At 36.2% G+C, this 14,793-nt stretch overlaps 1 pseudogene; it reads right to left on the reverse strand.

The window, feature by feature from the left end:
- Window positions 1–235: 235 nt before the first annotated feature.
- Window positions 236–465, reverse strand: LOC137775632 (small nuclear ribonucleoprotein G pseudogene; annotated as a pseudogene).
- Between the last annotated feature and the right edge of the window lie 14,328 nt (window positions 466–14,793).

The following is a 14,793-nucleotide window of genomic DNA, read 5'->3' on the forward strand; positions in this document are numbered from 1 at the left end:
CTGGCATGAAGTGATGAGAAAGGTAGTTTGGAACCAAATGATCAAAGACTTTCGATGTCAGGGGATTTTGGATCTGATCTTAGCAAGTTATCAGCATTTTGGGTTTTTAAAAATTTCAGTAAAAAATTTAATATGACAAGTGTGCATCACCTGACTTTTACATCACAATAAAACAAGCCCTTTGGGGATGGGATGTGTGGAAGAAATTGATTTCTCTGCTGAACACAGCCATCATTTATACTCTTTCTAAGGATTCTAACATGATGATACTATTTCCTTGTATTATCCGCTTTCCAATATTGTTCTGTTGCCCTGGATATGATCTCCACACATTCGTCTATCACAAGATTCATAAAGGAATCAAATTCCCACAATATTCCTTGGATACATCTGTTGCTGTTTAATTTCAGTGATAACTTCTTGTCCTTAAATTTTTTTCAACTTGGGTTGGTGAGCCTTGCTCATGGTGTCTACTCAGTGTGCTTAGAGCTGCCTTGAAATGGTACTCGTGGTCTCCCTCACACTCCTGTGGTATCATCAGAGGTTTTTAAAGAGGAAAAGGACAAGGATGTATTCAACAGTCTTCCTTCTAGGCTAATCTACCTGGAACACCAAGCCCAGGGCCTTGTTAGAGGACACTGCTGCCCTCTGGGTCATTGCCATCTCTCACTCATGCTCTCCAACCTCAGCTCAGCAATGTATCTATCACACACCACTTTTAGCTTCCCTTACCATTCTTCTCAAACTTTCACAGCTTCCTTAAAACCCTACCAAGTGCCAGTACCCTCTTCCTTTCTTTTTTCAAGCAACTGGTGACTGCCTTTGCTTCCCAGACTATATTTGATCTGTGGAACATCTGTGGTTTTAATCTGGTTATCTGTGGTTAACCAGAGTCAGTTAACATTCTTATCATGGTCATCCATGGCATTGATAGCCCTGGACATATGACGTCTACATCAATTCAGGCAAGACCTGCACCTGCATCATAAAGTAGACTAATCATCTTTAAATACATAGTTATTGAGTACCTATTATGTGAAGGATATTTTAGGCACTGGAGAGACAGTGAAGACTAAAACAAATGAGACATCTGCTCCCTGGAGTTTCATGGCTTATAACAGGGGTTGGCAAACTACAGCTTGTGGATCGAATCTGGCCCATCATCTTTTTTTAATATAAAGTTTTATTGAAACACAGACATATTCATTGTTTATGTATGGTCTATGGCTGCTTTCATGCTAAAAGGGCAGAGTTATGTGTTGCAACAGAGACTGATTGGCCTGGAAAGCCTACATGTTTACTCTCACTTTTTACAGGAAAAGTTTGCTGATCCCTGGTCCAGAACAGTGCTTCTTGAACTATCTGTAATCAAAAACCAGTTTCATTTTATTTATTTATTTTTTATGTTTATTTATTTATTTATTTATTTTTGGCTGTGTTGGGTCTTCGTTGTGGTACACGGGCTTCTCATTGCGGTGGCTTCTCTTGTTGTGGAGCATGGGCTCTAGGCGCGTGGGCTCAGTAGCTGTGGCTCGTGGGCTGTAGAGCACAGGCTCAGTAGTTGTGGCGCACAGGCTTTGTTGCTCTGTGGCATGTGGGATCTTATCGGACCAGGGCTCGAGCCCGTGTCCCCTGCATCAGCAGGCGGATTCTTAACCACCACGCTACCAGGGAAGTCCCCACTTTCATTTTATATTGTATTTTATTTTATAGTGAGAGGATCACTTAACATAAGATCTATCCTCTTAACCAGTTTCTCAGTGTATAATATATTATTGTTGACTGCAGGTACAATGTTGAACAGCAGATCTCTAGAGCTTATTTATCTTTCTTGACTGAAACTTTATCCCCATTTCCTCCTCTCTCTAGCCCCTGGCAACCACCATTCCACTCTTTGATTCTATGAATTTGATTATTTTAGATACCTTATATTAGTGGAAGTATTCAATATTTATCTTTCTGTGATTGGCTTATTTTTCTTAGCATAATGTCCTCAAGGTTCATTCATGTTGTATATTGCAGGATTTCCTTCTTTTTAAGGTCAAAGAGTATTCTATTTTATGTATATACCACATTTTCTTTATCCATTCATCTATTGGTGGACATTTAGGTTATTTCCACATCGTGGCTATTGTGAATATTGCTGTAATAAACATAAAAGCACTATTATCTTTTAGAGATCCTGATTTAAATTCTTTTGGATTAATACCCACAAATGGGACTGCTGGATTATATGGTAGTTCTATTTTTAATTTTTTGAGAAACCTCCATACTGTTTTCCATAGCAGTGGCACCATTTTGCATTCCCACCAACAATGTACAAGGGTTCCAATTTCTCTACATCCTAGCCAACACTTCCTGTCTTTTTTTTTGATAATAAGCAAACTGACAGGTGTGAGGTGATATCTCATGGTGGTTTTGATTTGAATTTCTCTGATAATTAGTGATGTTGAGCATTTTTTCATATACCATTGACCTTTTGTATGTCTTTTTTAGAGAAATGTTCAAGTCTAGTTCATTTTTAAATCAGAGTATTAGTTTTTTTTTTTAACTATTGAGTTGTAGGAATTCCTCATATATTTTAGACAATAACCCCTTTTCAGATATGTGATTTGCAAATATTTTCTCCCATTCCATACGTTACCTTTTAATTGCTCCCTTTACTGTGCAGAAACTTTTTAGTTTGATGTAGTACCACTTGCTTATTTTTGTTGCCTGTGCTTTTGCTGTCATATCTATGAAATCATCGCCAAGGCCACTGTCATGAAGTTTTTCTCCTACGTTTTCTTCTAGGAGTTTTACAGTTTTTGGTCTTATGTTTAAGAATTTAATCCATTTTGAGTTGATTTTTCTGTATGATGTAAAGTAAGGGTCCAGTTTCATTCTTTTACATGTAGATATCCAGTTTTCCCCACACTTTTTGTTGAACAAACTATCCTTTTCCCATTGTGTATTCCTGGTACCCTTGTCAAATATTAGTTGACCATATATGCACGGATTTATTTCTCTGCTTTGTACTCTGTTTTGATTTTATGTTTTAATTAAAATGATATTGTACCGTACTGTTCTGATTACTCTAGCTTTGTAATATATTTTGAAATCAGGAACTGTGATACTGCAGCTTTGTTCTTCTTTCTCAAAATTGATTTGGCTATTCACAGTCTTTTGTGATTTCATATGAATTTTAGAATTGTTTTTTCTGTTTCTGTAAAAAATGCCATTGGGATATTGATAGAGAATACAATGAATCTGTAGATTACTTTGGATAGTATGGCCATTTTAACAATATCAGTTCTTCCAATCAGTGAACACAAGATGTTTTTCCATTTGTTTGTGTCATATTCATTTCTTTTATCAGTGATTTATAGTTTTCAGTATACAAGTCTTTCACCCCTTTAGTTAAGGTTATTCATATGTATTTTATTCCTTTTGGTGCTATTATAAGTAGGATAATTTTCCTAATTTCCTTTTCAGATAGTTCATTGTTAGTCTGTATAAATGCTACTGATTTTTGTATGTTGATTTTGTAACCTGCAACTTTACTGAATTTATTAGTTCTAAGAGCTTTTTAAAAAATGGAATCTTTAGGGTTTTCTATATATAAGATCATGTTGTCTGCAAACAGGAACACTTTTACTTCTTCCTTTCTAATTTGGATGGCTTTTATTTCTGTTTCTTGCCTAATTTCTCTGACTAAGTCTTCTAGTACTATGTTAAGCAGAAGTGGTGAGAGTGGGCATCCTTGCCTTGTTCATGATCTTAAAAGAATAGGTTTTAGCTTTTCACCATTGAGTATGTTAGTTGTGGGCTTGTCATATATATCCTTTATTATGATGAGGTACATTTTTTTCTATACCTAGTTTATTAAGAGTTTTTATCATAAAAGGTGTTAGATTTTTTCAAATGCTTTTTCTGCATCCATTTAGATGATCATATGATTTTTATTCTTTATTCTATTAACGTTGTGTATCACATTAATTGATTTTTGTATGTTGAAACATCCTTGTATCCCAGGGATGAATCTCACTTTGTCATGCTTATGATCATTTTAATATGCTACTGAATTTGCTTTGTTAGCATTTTGCTCTGGATTTTTGCACCTCTTTTCATCAGGTTGGCATGTAGTTTTCTTTTCTTGTGGTGTTTCTGTCTGTCTTTTGTATCAAAGTAATGCTGACTTCTTAAAATGAGTTTTCAAGTGTTCCCTCCTTTTCAGTTTTTTGAAAGAGAAGGATTGGTGTTAATTTGTCTTTAAATGTTTGGTAGAATTCATCAGTGAAACCATCTGGTCCTGAACTTTTCTTTTTGGGGAGGTTTTTGATTATTGAGTCAATCTCTTTGTTGGTTAGAGGTTTATTCATACTTTCTATTTCTTCATGATTTTATTTATAGTATGTTTCTAGGAATTTATCTGTTTCTTCTAAGTTATCCAATTTGTTGGCATACTGTTGTGCATCATAGTCTCTTTTGATACTTTTCATTTCTGTGGCATCACTTGCAATGTCTCTTCTTTCATTTCCAATTTTAATATTTGGGACTTCTCTGTTTTTTTCTCAGTCTAGGCAAAGTTTGTAAACTTTATTTTTTCAAAAAAACAGCTCTTAGCTTCATTTTTTGCTACTGTTTTTCTGTTTTCTATTTCATTTATTTCTGCTCTTACCTTTGTTGTGTCCTTCCTTCTGCCAATTAGCTTGTTCCTCCTTTTCCTAGTTTCTTGATGTGCACAGGTAAGTTGTTTATTTGAAATCTTTTTTCTTTTTTAACACAGGCATTTATTTCTATGAACTTCCCTTTTAGTACTGCTTTTGCAGCATCCCATAAATTTGGTGTGTTGTGTTTTCATTTTTGTTGTCTCAAAATATTTTTTAATTTCCTTTTTGATTTTTTTCTTTGAACCAGTGGTTGTTCAAGAGTATGTTGTTTAATTTTCATGCTTGTCAATTTTCCAGTTTTCCTTTTTCTGTTGATTTCCAGTTTCATTTCTTTGTGGTATGATTTCAATCTTCTTAAATTTGTTAAGGCTAGTTTTTTGTCCTAACATGTGAGCTATCCTGGAGAAAGATCTGTGTGTGCTTGAGGAGAATGTGTATTCTACTGTTGTGGGGTAGAATGTTCTACATATGTGAGCAAATGGTTGCTCTATTGTGTTATTCAGGCCTTCTATTTCTTTACTGATCTTCTGTTCAGATGTTACAGTCCATTATTGAAGGTGGGGAACTGAAGTCTCCTACTTTTGTTGTATTGGTGTTTATTTCTTCCTTCAGTTCTGTCAGTGTTTGCTATATATTATTTATGTGCTCTGACCTTGGATGCATATGTAACTGTTATATCTTCCTGGTAGATTGATCCTTTTATCAGTATATAATGTCCTTTTTCTCTTGCGACTTTTTTTCTTTCAACCCCTGCTCTCTTTTGGTTACCATTTCCGTGGAATATTTTTTTCCATCCTTTCATTTTCAGCTTATATGTGTCCTTAAATCTAAAGTGAGTTTCTAAAAAAAAATAAAATAAAAAATAAAGTGAATTTCTTGTAGACAGCATGTAGTTGGGTCTTGTTTTTAATTCACTCAGCCACTCTATGTCTTTTGGTTAGAGAATCTAATCCATTTACATTTAAAGTAATTATTGATACAGAAGACTTTACTGTTACTATTTCGTTAGTTGTTTTCTGTTACGATCAGTTAAAAAATTTAAGAAGTCAGTTGTGGACAGATGCTTTTGTAGATTATAAGAAAAATGAATTACTAGAAAAACAAAATAAAAAGTCAAATATGAAAAATACAAACCATAATTACTATATCAAATTGTTATAAAAGTTTCTAAAAACTTAATCTTAGTTTCTGTTTTTATCTCCTGGAGGATAAGTAATAAATAATTTGCAGATCAGCACTGGCCAGTAAACCATACTTTGAGGAGTGCTAGTCTAGAAGGAAAGATGGAAATCAATCAAATAATAACACAAATAATTATCCTAGATCAAATTTTACTAAGAGCTATGATTAAAAATCATCACGTTATGTGTGCCCTTGGTGCAGGGGAGACCAAGACAGGATTTTCTGAAGAGAAGAGCTCTGAGCTGAGATTAATGTATGTGAATTAGTCATACAGAGAGTATTTATTTACCAGAATCTGATGACAGTAAGAGAACATCCGTGGAAATAGAACTACATGTGCAAAAACCCTATGGTGGGAAGGAAATTAATACATGCTTGGAACTGTGTCAAGCACTTCATGTGTACTTTTCACTTAATCCTCTCAACAATCCAGTAAGTTCATTATTATCTTGCACTCATACTCTCCATCCTCAGTTAAGCAAAACATTAGCATGTCTCTTTTTATCATCTATTTTATAGATAAGAAACCTGAGGAGTAGAGATGTGAAATAACTTATTCAAAATCACTTAGCTATCTAGTAAGGGGTAGAATTGGAATTGGATTCCAAGACTGTTTGATGCCACAGTCTGTTCTTTTACCCACTGTACTATGCTACTATCATATTTAATCTGAATAACCCATGATTTCAACCCTGAGTCATTTGCCTCCAGTTCCCAGCAATCTTTAAGAACCATATTAATTTTACTGTCTTCCTTGGTAAAGCTGGAATCTATGATAAGATTTATCACACTCCCAATTGTTTCCACTGAGAAAATGGATGGAGAACCAGAATATTCCATGAAGGCTAGGATTAGGCACCATAGCCCTTAGTAGTACATTTTTAAAGGAGAGGTATGTAGCTCATATCAGAATTATGTTCATCTGTGAGTAATAAGAACTCCAAATAACAGTTGCTTCAAGATTGAAAGTTGTTTCTCTCTCATGTAAAACTGCACAGACAGATAGTTCAGACTCTATTCTATGAAGTCATCAAGGCCCCAGGCTTCTTCTCTCTTGCTTTTCTGACATCCACAGCAAGCCATCTCATGATCCAATATGACTGCTCAGGCACTGTATTAGTTTCCTAGGGCTTCTGCAACAAAGTGCCATGAACTAGGTGGCTTACAATAATGGAAATTTATTGTCTCACAGTTCTGGAGGCTGAAAGTCTGAAATGAAGGAGTATGGCCATACTCTCTCTAAAGGATGTAGTGAAGAATCCTTCCTTGCCTCTTCTAGCTTCTGCTGCTTGCTGGCATTCTTTGGTTTTCCTTTGCTTGTAGAGGTATTACTCTGATCTCTACCTCTGTCATAACAGGGCTATCTTCTCTACATTGTCTTCCTTCTGTGCCCGTCAGGGTGTCTTCACGTGGTGTTGTCCCTATATGTCTGTGTTCAAAGTTTTCTCTCATGAGGATAGCAGTTGTATTAGATTAAGGCCCACTCTAATAACCTTATCTTGATTACATCTGCAAAGACCCTATTTCCAAATAAAGTCTCATCCAGAGGGACTGGGGGTTAGGACTTCACCGTATCTTATTTTTTGGAGGGAGGTACAACTTAACCCATGACAGGCTCCAACATTATATCTACATTTCATCCTGCAAAAGTAATAAAGGAAGAAGGAGGCTATGCTTCTTTCCTCTAAGGACACTTTCTATATGGTATACAGAAAAATTTTGCTGACAGTTGTCATACTTGGGTGCAAGGGAGCTTGACTAGCTTTGTGCCCAGTTAAATTGGAGATTCTGTTACTAAGGAAGAAGAAATGAATTCATATTGAGTGACAGCAAGCAATCTCTGCCATGTGGTCTAAAATTGCTCTTTAAACCAGTTTCTCTGATCTATTGGATTGCAGTACTTGACACTCTCATAGAAAGCTATGTAGCATGTCACCTGTTTTAGGCTGGGGCAGAGATACATGGTTTCCTGGAAGTTTCTAACAAGCCCATACCACAGTGTGATTGTGTGACTTGGTGATGTGATCCTGAGCTAGTCATTAAACTTCTCTGAGTCTCAGTTTCCTCATTTTTTTTTTAAAGACATATTTTAAAAAATTTATTTATTTATTTATTTATTTATGGCTGTGTTGGGTTTTCGTTTCTGTGCAAGGGCTTTCTCTAGTTGCGGCAAGTGGGGGCCACTCTTCATTGCGGTGCGCGGGCCTCTCATTATCGCGGCCTCTCTTGTTGCGGAGCACAGGCTCCAGACGCGCAGGCTCGGTAATTGTGGCTCACGGGCCTAGTTGCTCCGCGGCACGTGGGATCCTCCCAGACCAGGGCTCGAACCCGTGTCCCCTGCACTGGCAGGCAGACTCTCAACCACCGCGCCACCAGGGAAGCCCAGTTTCCTCATTTTTATATTAAGGAGAATATCTATCTCTTGTAATTGATGTATAGCTTAAGTCAGATAATATTATATGTGAAAGTTCCTGTCATAAGTAAGGTACTCTACATCTGGTTATTAAATATGAATCCTGGAAGGAGAAACAGAAAAGGAAGGAGGAAGGGAAAGAAAAATTGCTTTCTGCATATAACATTCTAATGAAAAGAAAAGCTTACAAGAAGAAAATGTGTATTTTCTTCACTGTCTTTTAAAGCAAGTCATGTTTCTTTTGAGAAAATATCAATCTGTTTGCTCTCAGCAGTTCTTTTTGATGTGATATAAAGCCATCCCACACATTTTGAATTATTATTTGAAGGGTATTTGTTAGCCATTCAGGTCAGAAAACAGTCACTGAACAGATCATCCCACATGACCTGATCAAGAGGCAACTACTACTATTGCAGTTAGAGGAGTTGTGCAAATGACTCCTCGGGCATTGCGTAGGTAATATGCTTAGCTTTTCCAGTAAACATTATAGCAGAGTTTGCTAGTTGTCCCCCAATATCCAGTCCCGTCTCTTTTTCCATGAGGTTGAATTTTAAGCTTGGGTACATGGCCACCCACCCAATGATTGCATTTCTCAATTGCCACTAGGTGTGGCCATATGATCAAGCCAATGGGTTTAAGCATAAGTAATGTGTGCAACTTCTGGGTCATGTCCTTAATCTTTCCCTGCATCTCTCTTCTCCTCCTGCTCTCTCAGACGTGGATGTGATGCTGAGACTTCTTTGATGACTGCAACTATTTAGGACAGGAGAACAAGATAACATGAGCCCTGTGTTCCTAATACCATGAAGCTGCCTATCAGCCAGTTCTGCTTAAACTTGGATTGTTATGTGAAAATAAACTATTTTGTTTAAATCACTATTATTCTGGGTTTTATTATAGCAACTGAACCTGTGTCCTAAAAAATACAGAATTTGGTACTTAAAAGTGGGCACTGGCTGAGTGGTCAGGTGGTGGGTTCAAGAACACAGTTATTGCAGTCTGGAAAGCTGGCTATCATTATTACACAATGGAAATAGATTTCAAAAGCTGTCATCTGCAATAACTTGGAAAGTGAACCAAACGCTCATGGAGACCATAGTTCTAAGAAAAAAGGTAAAAAAAAGAGAAAAATCAGGATATTGGAATGTATTGGTTGCTTCTTTAGTTCTTTCAGCAAAGTTTTCAAGGCAGATATAGATTCAGACTGGACTGAGTCAATTGCAAGCAGAGATGGAAGGGAATACAACTTTCCTAAAAGAAGATCTTTCTACGTAGGCCAGCAATCAAAGTTGACTAAGGGTTGAGTAATTTAGGAAGGGTTGAAAGAACCAGCTGCTTCTGCAGTCCAAACCGTAGCAATAATATAGGTGGTTGTTAGCGGTGGGAGTGGCAAGAAGATGGTTTTGTTTCCTTATTAATCTCTACCAACTGCCTCTCAAGCGAGTCCAAGTTAAAAAAAAGACTACATTTTCAAATGGATTTTCTTCAGTGTTCTATAAGAGCATCATTACAAACTTTAATGGTTTGTTGATTGGCACAAACAATCTACGTAAAAAGACCGTGCTTATTATGTAAAAGAAACCTCAAATAAATTTATCTAGCTCAAAGATCTACAAAGCAAAATATTCAGTCCCCTGGGGTAAAAGGAGATTTTCCAGTGGGCACTTGGGCACATATAACTTAAAGAGGGTCAGTTTATCGATACTAAACTTTCATGTTTATTCTTTCTAAAAATTGATCTACTTGAGAATTTTCCTCGTGGTCAAGAGTGATTGTATTTCTCTTTTGCTGACTTTCCTTCAAAATTGTCCTCCCACTTGACTAAAAAAGGCCTACTACCTCTCTCCCATCTGCAATCTAGCATACTGCAAATGTTCAGTCCTTTATGATGTTTGCAATAATTGTTGACTTTTAATGAAACACTTCGGCCATTGTTGTTTTAGGGGAAAAAAACCCCACTTAATTTCAATTTATATACATGGTTTTATTGCAAAGAAATATTATGGAGGTGATTAATATGACAGAAAACACAAAATATATTACATCATGTAATTCTGTTAGGGAAGTGAAAAGAAAATAAGAATTCAAGGAACAAAAGGAACTGTTAGAGAAGAATTTGTTCACATGTTTTTAAAATGAATGATGGTGGTGTCAGATCACTATATTATTTACATTCTTTTTGATACATTTAAAAGAGTGTTATAACCATTTTAAAAAAAAATGTCAAAATGTACAATATGTCAGAATTGCATCTTTTCCTACTATTTAAACTTATGGGGGAGAGATTTTATATTTAGGCTTTAAAATGTTGGTGGGGCTTCATAGTATTTAAATGTCCTTTAATTGTATACTCAAGCAAAAATGTTTGAAGACCCCTTCTATTCCCCATTGTAACTGGATTACTGCCCATAAGCCCTTCCTATATAGTATGGACCCTCTGTTGCTCCAGAGCAAATAATGCCTTTGTTTAGAATTGCTGATAACTTCTGGATGGTTGCATATTGTCTGTGGAAGCCAAATGAAATCAGCAGAAGTTTTGTCTGCATAAAGTGTAGAGGATGTTAAACTTCAGACTTGGGTAGAATGGATGGGCCTTTCAGTTTAAGCCTTAACAGTGACATTAGGTTATTTGAGGTGAAGAAACATACATGGAAACACTAACAATGTATGCCTGTCTTTTTACTTCTTTTGATGAGGTTTTCCCTTTTTTTCTTTTTTCCAGAAAAGGTTGAAAGTATACTTTCTCATTCCTTCCATATTTGATACTGTTACATGGAGATAATCTTGCTGAAACAATGTTATTCTACATGCTTTTCTTGTATCCAAAGCAAATACTGGTTTCCAGTCTTTTGTATTTTTTCAAATAGGACTGTTAAGAGTTCCCAATTATGAACTGTATTAATTCTGCTATAGCTAGAAGGCTTGGCAAGTGTTTTCTAATGAAACATTGTATACCTTATTAGGTTTGTTGCTTTTTTTTAAACAAAGGAGATTGGGAAGAATAAGTCAATGGAATGTTTTAAAAAACACTTTAGCTTGATATTCTAATAAGGAAAAAGTATTAGACTTGTATTAGCACACTGATCACCTTTAAAAAATACTATATGAGGATGGGGATTGAATATCATCTTAATAACACTTTACTTTCTCTTGAACAGAAATTTCGTCTCTACCATAGTTCATATTAGTTGTTACTATTAAAGCCAACTGCAAAAAAGGCTAACAAATCATGGTATAATTTGTCTTGTAGCTGGAATATATTGATTTTCTATATTTTCTTTTTACCAATCTGAAATAAGAGAAATAAAACTTGCATTTATTTTACCTGTGAATTTGGATACTCAGTGGAGAATTTACTCAGCCACATTTCTCTGGGAACTGCCTGTTCTACCACAAGGATGTTTCCTTCCCCTGATAGTCTTATTTCTATGAAAATGCCCATTTTGGGCATGAAAAGAGTCAATTGATTGGACCAGGGGTCGCAGCTGTTCTCTCCTCCCCAACCTGAGCTGAGCCAACCAGACTCTCTTCCAGGAAGTCAGAGTCAGAGCTGAGAGACTGGAGTTTGTTCTCCACCTGGGACTGGGCCCATTGCTTATAACCTTGGAGCTGGGATACAACCTGCCTTTGGGAAAGAATAACTGGTTTATCCCTAACATTAAATGGACCAGGAACAAGAGTAGAAATGATGGCCCTCATATCATATGTTTAAATATTGGAAAGGCATAAATTAAGAAAACAAACTATGAAATATGGTATTTTTACCTTCCTGTTCTTGACAAATATAATTTATAACAGCCTTGGAGGTGAAGTTTGAAAATTTAAAGTTCTGAGACTCTTCAGAGTCTTTCTGCAATGGAAAGTGACTCTGGGGGGAGAGATGGTTTGTAGCCCCTCATCTTTCCATCAGGCACCACAAAGAGCCATGCACTGCATGTACTAGACACTCCAGGAGCTCATCAAAGCACCATCCACTTTGGCCATGCTTTGGGACTAGAGGGGCACACCTGCAGAACAGTTTGTCCGCAGGAAGGCAGACCCAGAAAAGAAAAGATAGAGCAGGTCCTGGAAATAAACTCAGGCCCTCTGGGAGCAGGGAATTCTGTGTCCTCAAGTGCCCAGACCATGTTCTTGAAAGGGCTATATGGGCTCTGGAAAGGCACAGTTGTGGGTTTTTTTTTGTTTGTTTGTTTTATTTTGTTTTGTTTTTATTATTATTATTATTATTATTAATAGGCTTTATTTTTTAGGGCAGTTTTAGGTATTGATACAAGTTTAGCAATAGTGAGCAGAAAGTTCCTATAGCAGAGTTCCTGTATACTCCGTCCCCACACTTACACGGGAGAGGCTATGCATGTGTTGGGGTATATCTTTTTAACCCCATGGACTCTGTGCCTCCTGGGGAAGGGCACAGTCTGGGAAGGGCAAGAGTGGGACCCTCTAAAGTTCTGAGGCCAGGGCAGAGGTCCCTCTTGCCTGAGCCTAAGGGTGATATTGGAGAAGAAGAAGAAGATAGGCAGAACTAATAAGACAAGAGACAAGACAGAAGGAGTTGCAGGGATCTTCCAATTCCTGGTTTTAGTCCCTTTCAAGGCTCTGCTGTTTTCCTGTTCTAGTTTTGTTTTTGTTTTGTTTTGTTTTCTAAGACACTATGACATTCTTTTTTTTTTTTTAAGTTTGCAAATTTATTGACAGGTTGCTATTTTGTTTTTTTGTTTAAAAAATTTTTTTAAAATTGAGGTATAGTCAATGTACAATATTATATAAGTTATAGATGTACAATATAATGATTCACAATTTTAAAGGTTATATCCATTTATAGTTATAAAATATTGGCTATATTCCCTGTGTTGTACAATATATCCTTGTAGCTTATTTTATACATAATAGTTTGTACTTTTTAATCTCCTACCCCTATATTGCCCCTCCCCCCCAGCCCTCTCCCCACTGGTAACCACTAATTTATTCTCTGTATCAGTGAGTCTGCTTCTTTTTTGTTTTATTCACTAGTTTGTTGTATTTTTTAGATTCCACATGTAAGTGTTATCATACAGTATTTGTGTTTCTCTGTCTGACTTATTTCACTTAGCATGATACCCTCCAAGTCTATCCATGTTGTTGCAAATGGCAAGATTTCATTCTTTTTTATTGCTGAGTAGTATTCCATATATATATATATATACACACACACACATATGCCACATCTTCTTTATCCATTCATCTGTTGATGAACACTTAGGTTGCTTCTATACCTTGGCAATTGTAAATAATGCTGCTATGAACATTGGCGTGCATGTATCTTTTCAAATCAGTGTTTTTGTTTCTTTCTTATATATACCCAGGAGTGGAATTGGTGGGTCATATGGTAGTTCTATTTTTAGTTTTTTGAGAAACCTCCATACTGTTGTCCATAGTGGCTGCACAGATTTACATTCCCACCAACAGTGTATGAGGGTTCCCTTTGCTCTACATCCTCATCAAAATTTGTTATTTGTGTTCTTTTTGATGATTACCATTCTGACAGGTGTGAGGTGGTTTTGATTTGCATTTCTCTGATGATGAGCATTGTTGAGCATCTTTTCATGTGCCTGTTGGCCATTTGCATGTCTTCTTTGGAGAAATGTCTGTTTCGATCTTCTGCGTGTTCTTTGATCAGGTTGCATGTTTTTTTGATGTTGAGTTGTATGAACTGTTATATATGTTGGATATGAGTCCCTTATTGGTCATATCATTTGGAAATATTTTCTCCTATTCAGTAGGCTGTCTTTTCGTTTTGTCAGTGGCTCCCTTTGCTGTGCAAAAGATTTTAAGTTTAATTAGGCCCCATTTGTTTATTTTTGCTTTTATTTCCTTTGCTTTAGGAGACTGATCCAAAAAAAATATTGCTACGAGTTATGTCAAAGAGTATTCTGCCTGTGTTTTCTTCTAGGAGTTTTATGGTTTCCAGTCTTACATTTAGGTCTTAATCCATTTTGAGTTTATTTTTGTATATGGTGTTAGAGAATGATCTAATTTCATTCTTTTATGTGTAGCTGCCCAGTTTTCCCAGCACCACTTATTGAAGAGACTGTATTTTCTCCAGTGTACATTCTTGCTTCCTTTGTAGATTAATTGACCATAACTGCGTGGGTTTACTTCTGGGCTCTCTATTCCATTCCATTGATCTATGAAGATCCATTTATGGCATTCTTATAAAACATTTCTCCATTTTTCTTAAGCTCGTTTTATGTGGTTTGTATTACTTGTAATCATTGAGACCTAATAACTAAGAATACCAGGATACCCAACTAGGAGACTTTGAGTTGCCAATGTGATTAAAATTTCATTACCTAAATTTATGTATTTATAAAGTGTTTACTTTCAAAATGATTTCACATTCATTTTATACTCCCCACAATATTTTGTGAAGTAAGAATCACTATTTCCATTTTGTAGATATAGAAATGGAAGCTCAGCTAACTTGCCCAAACTTCTAAAAAGATTTCCTTGTGGTGAAAAAAGGGGACTTGGGTGTATCTCTCTGACATTGGTGTGCATGAGAAAGTA

This window comes from Eschrichtius robustus, chromosome 13 (assembly GCF_028021215.1).
Source record: "Eschrichtius robustus isolate mEscRob2 chromosome 13, mEscRob2.pri, whole genome shotgun sequence".
Lineage (NCBI taxonomy): Eukaryota > Metazoa > Chordata > Mammalia > Artiodactyla > Eschrichtiidae > Eschrichtius > Eschrichtius robustus.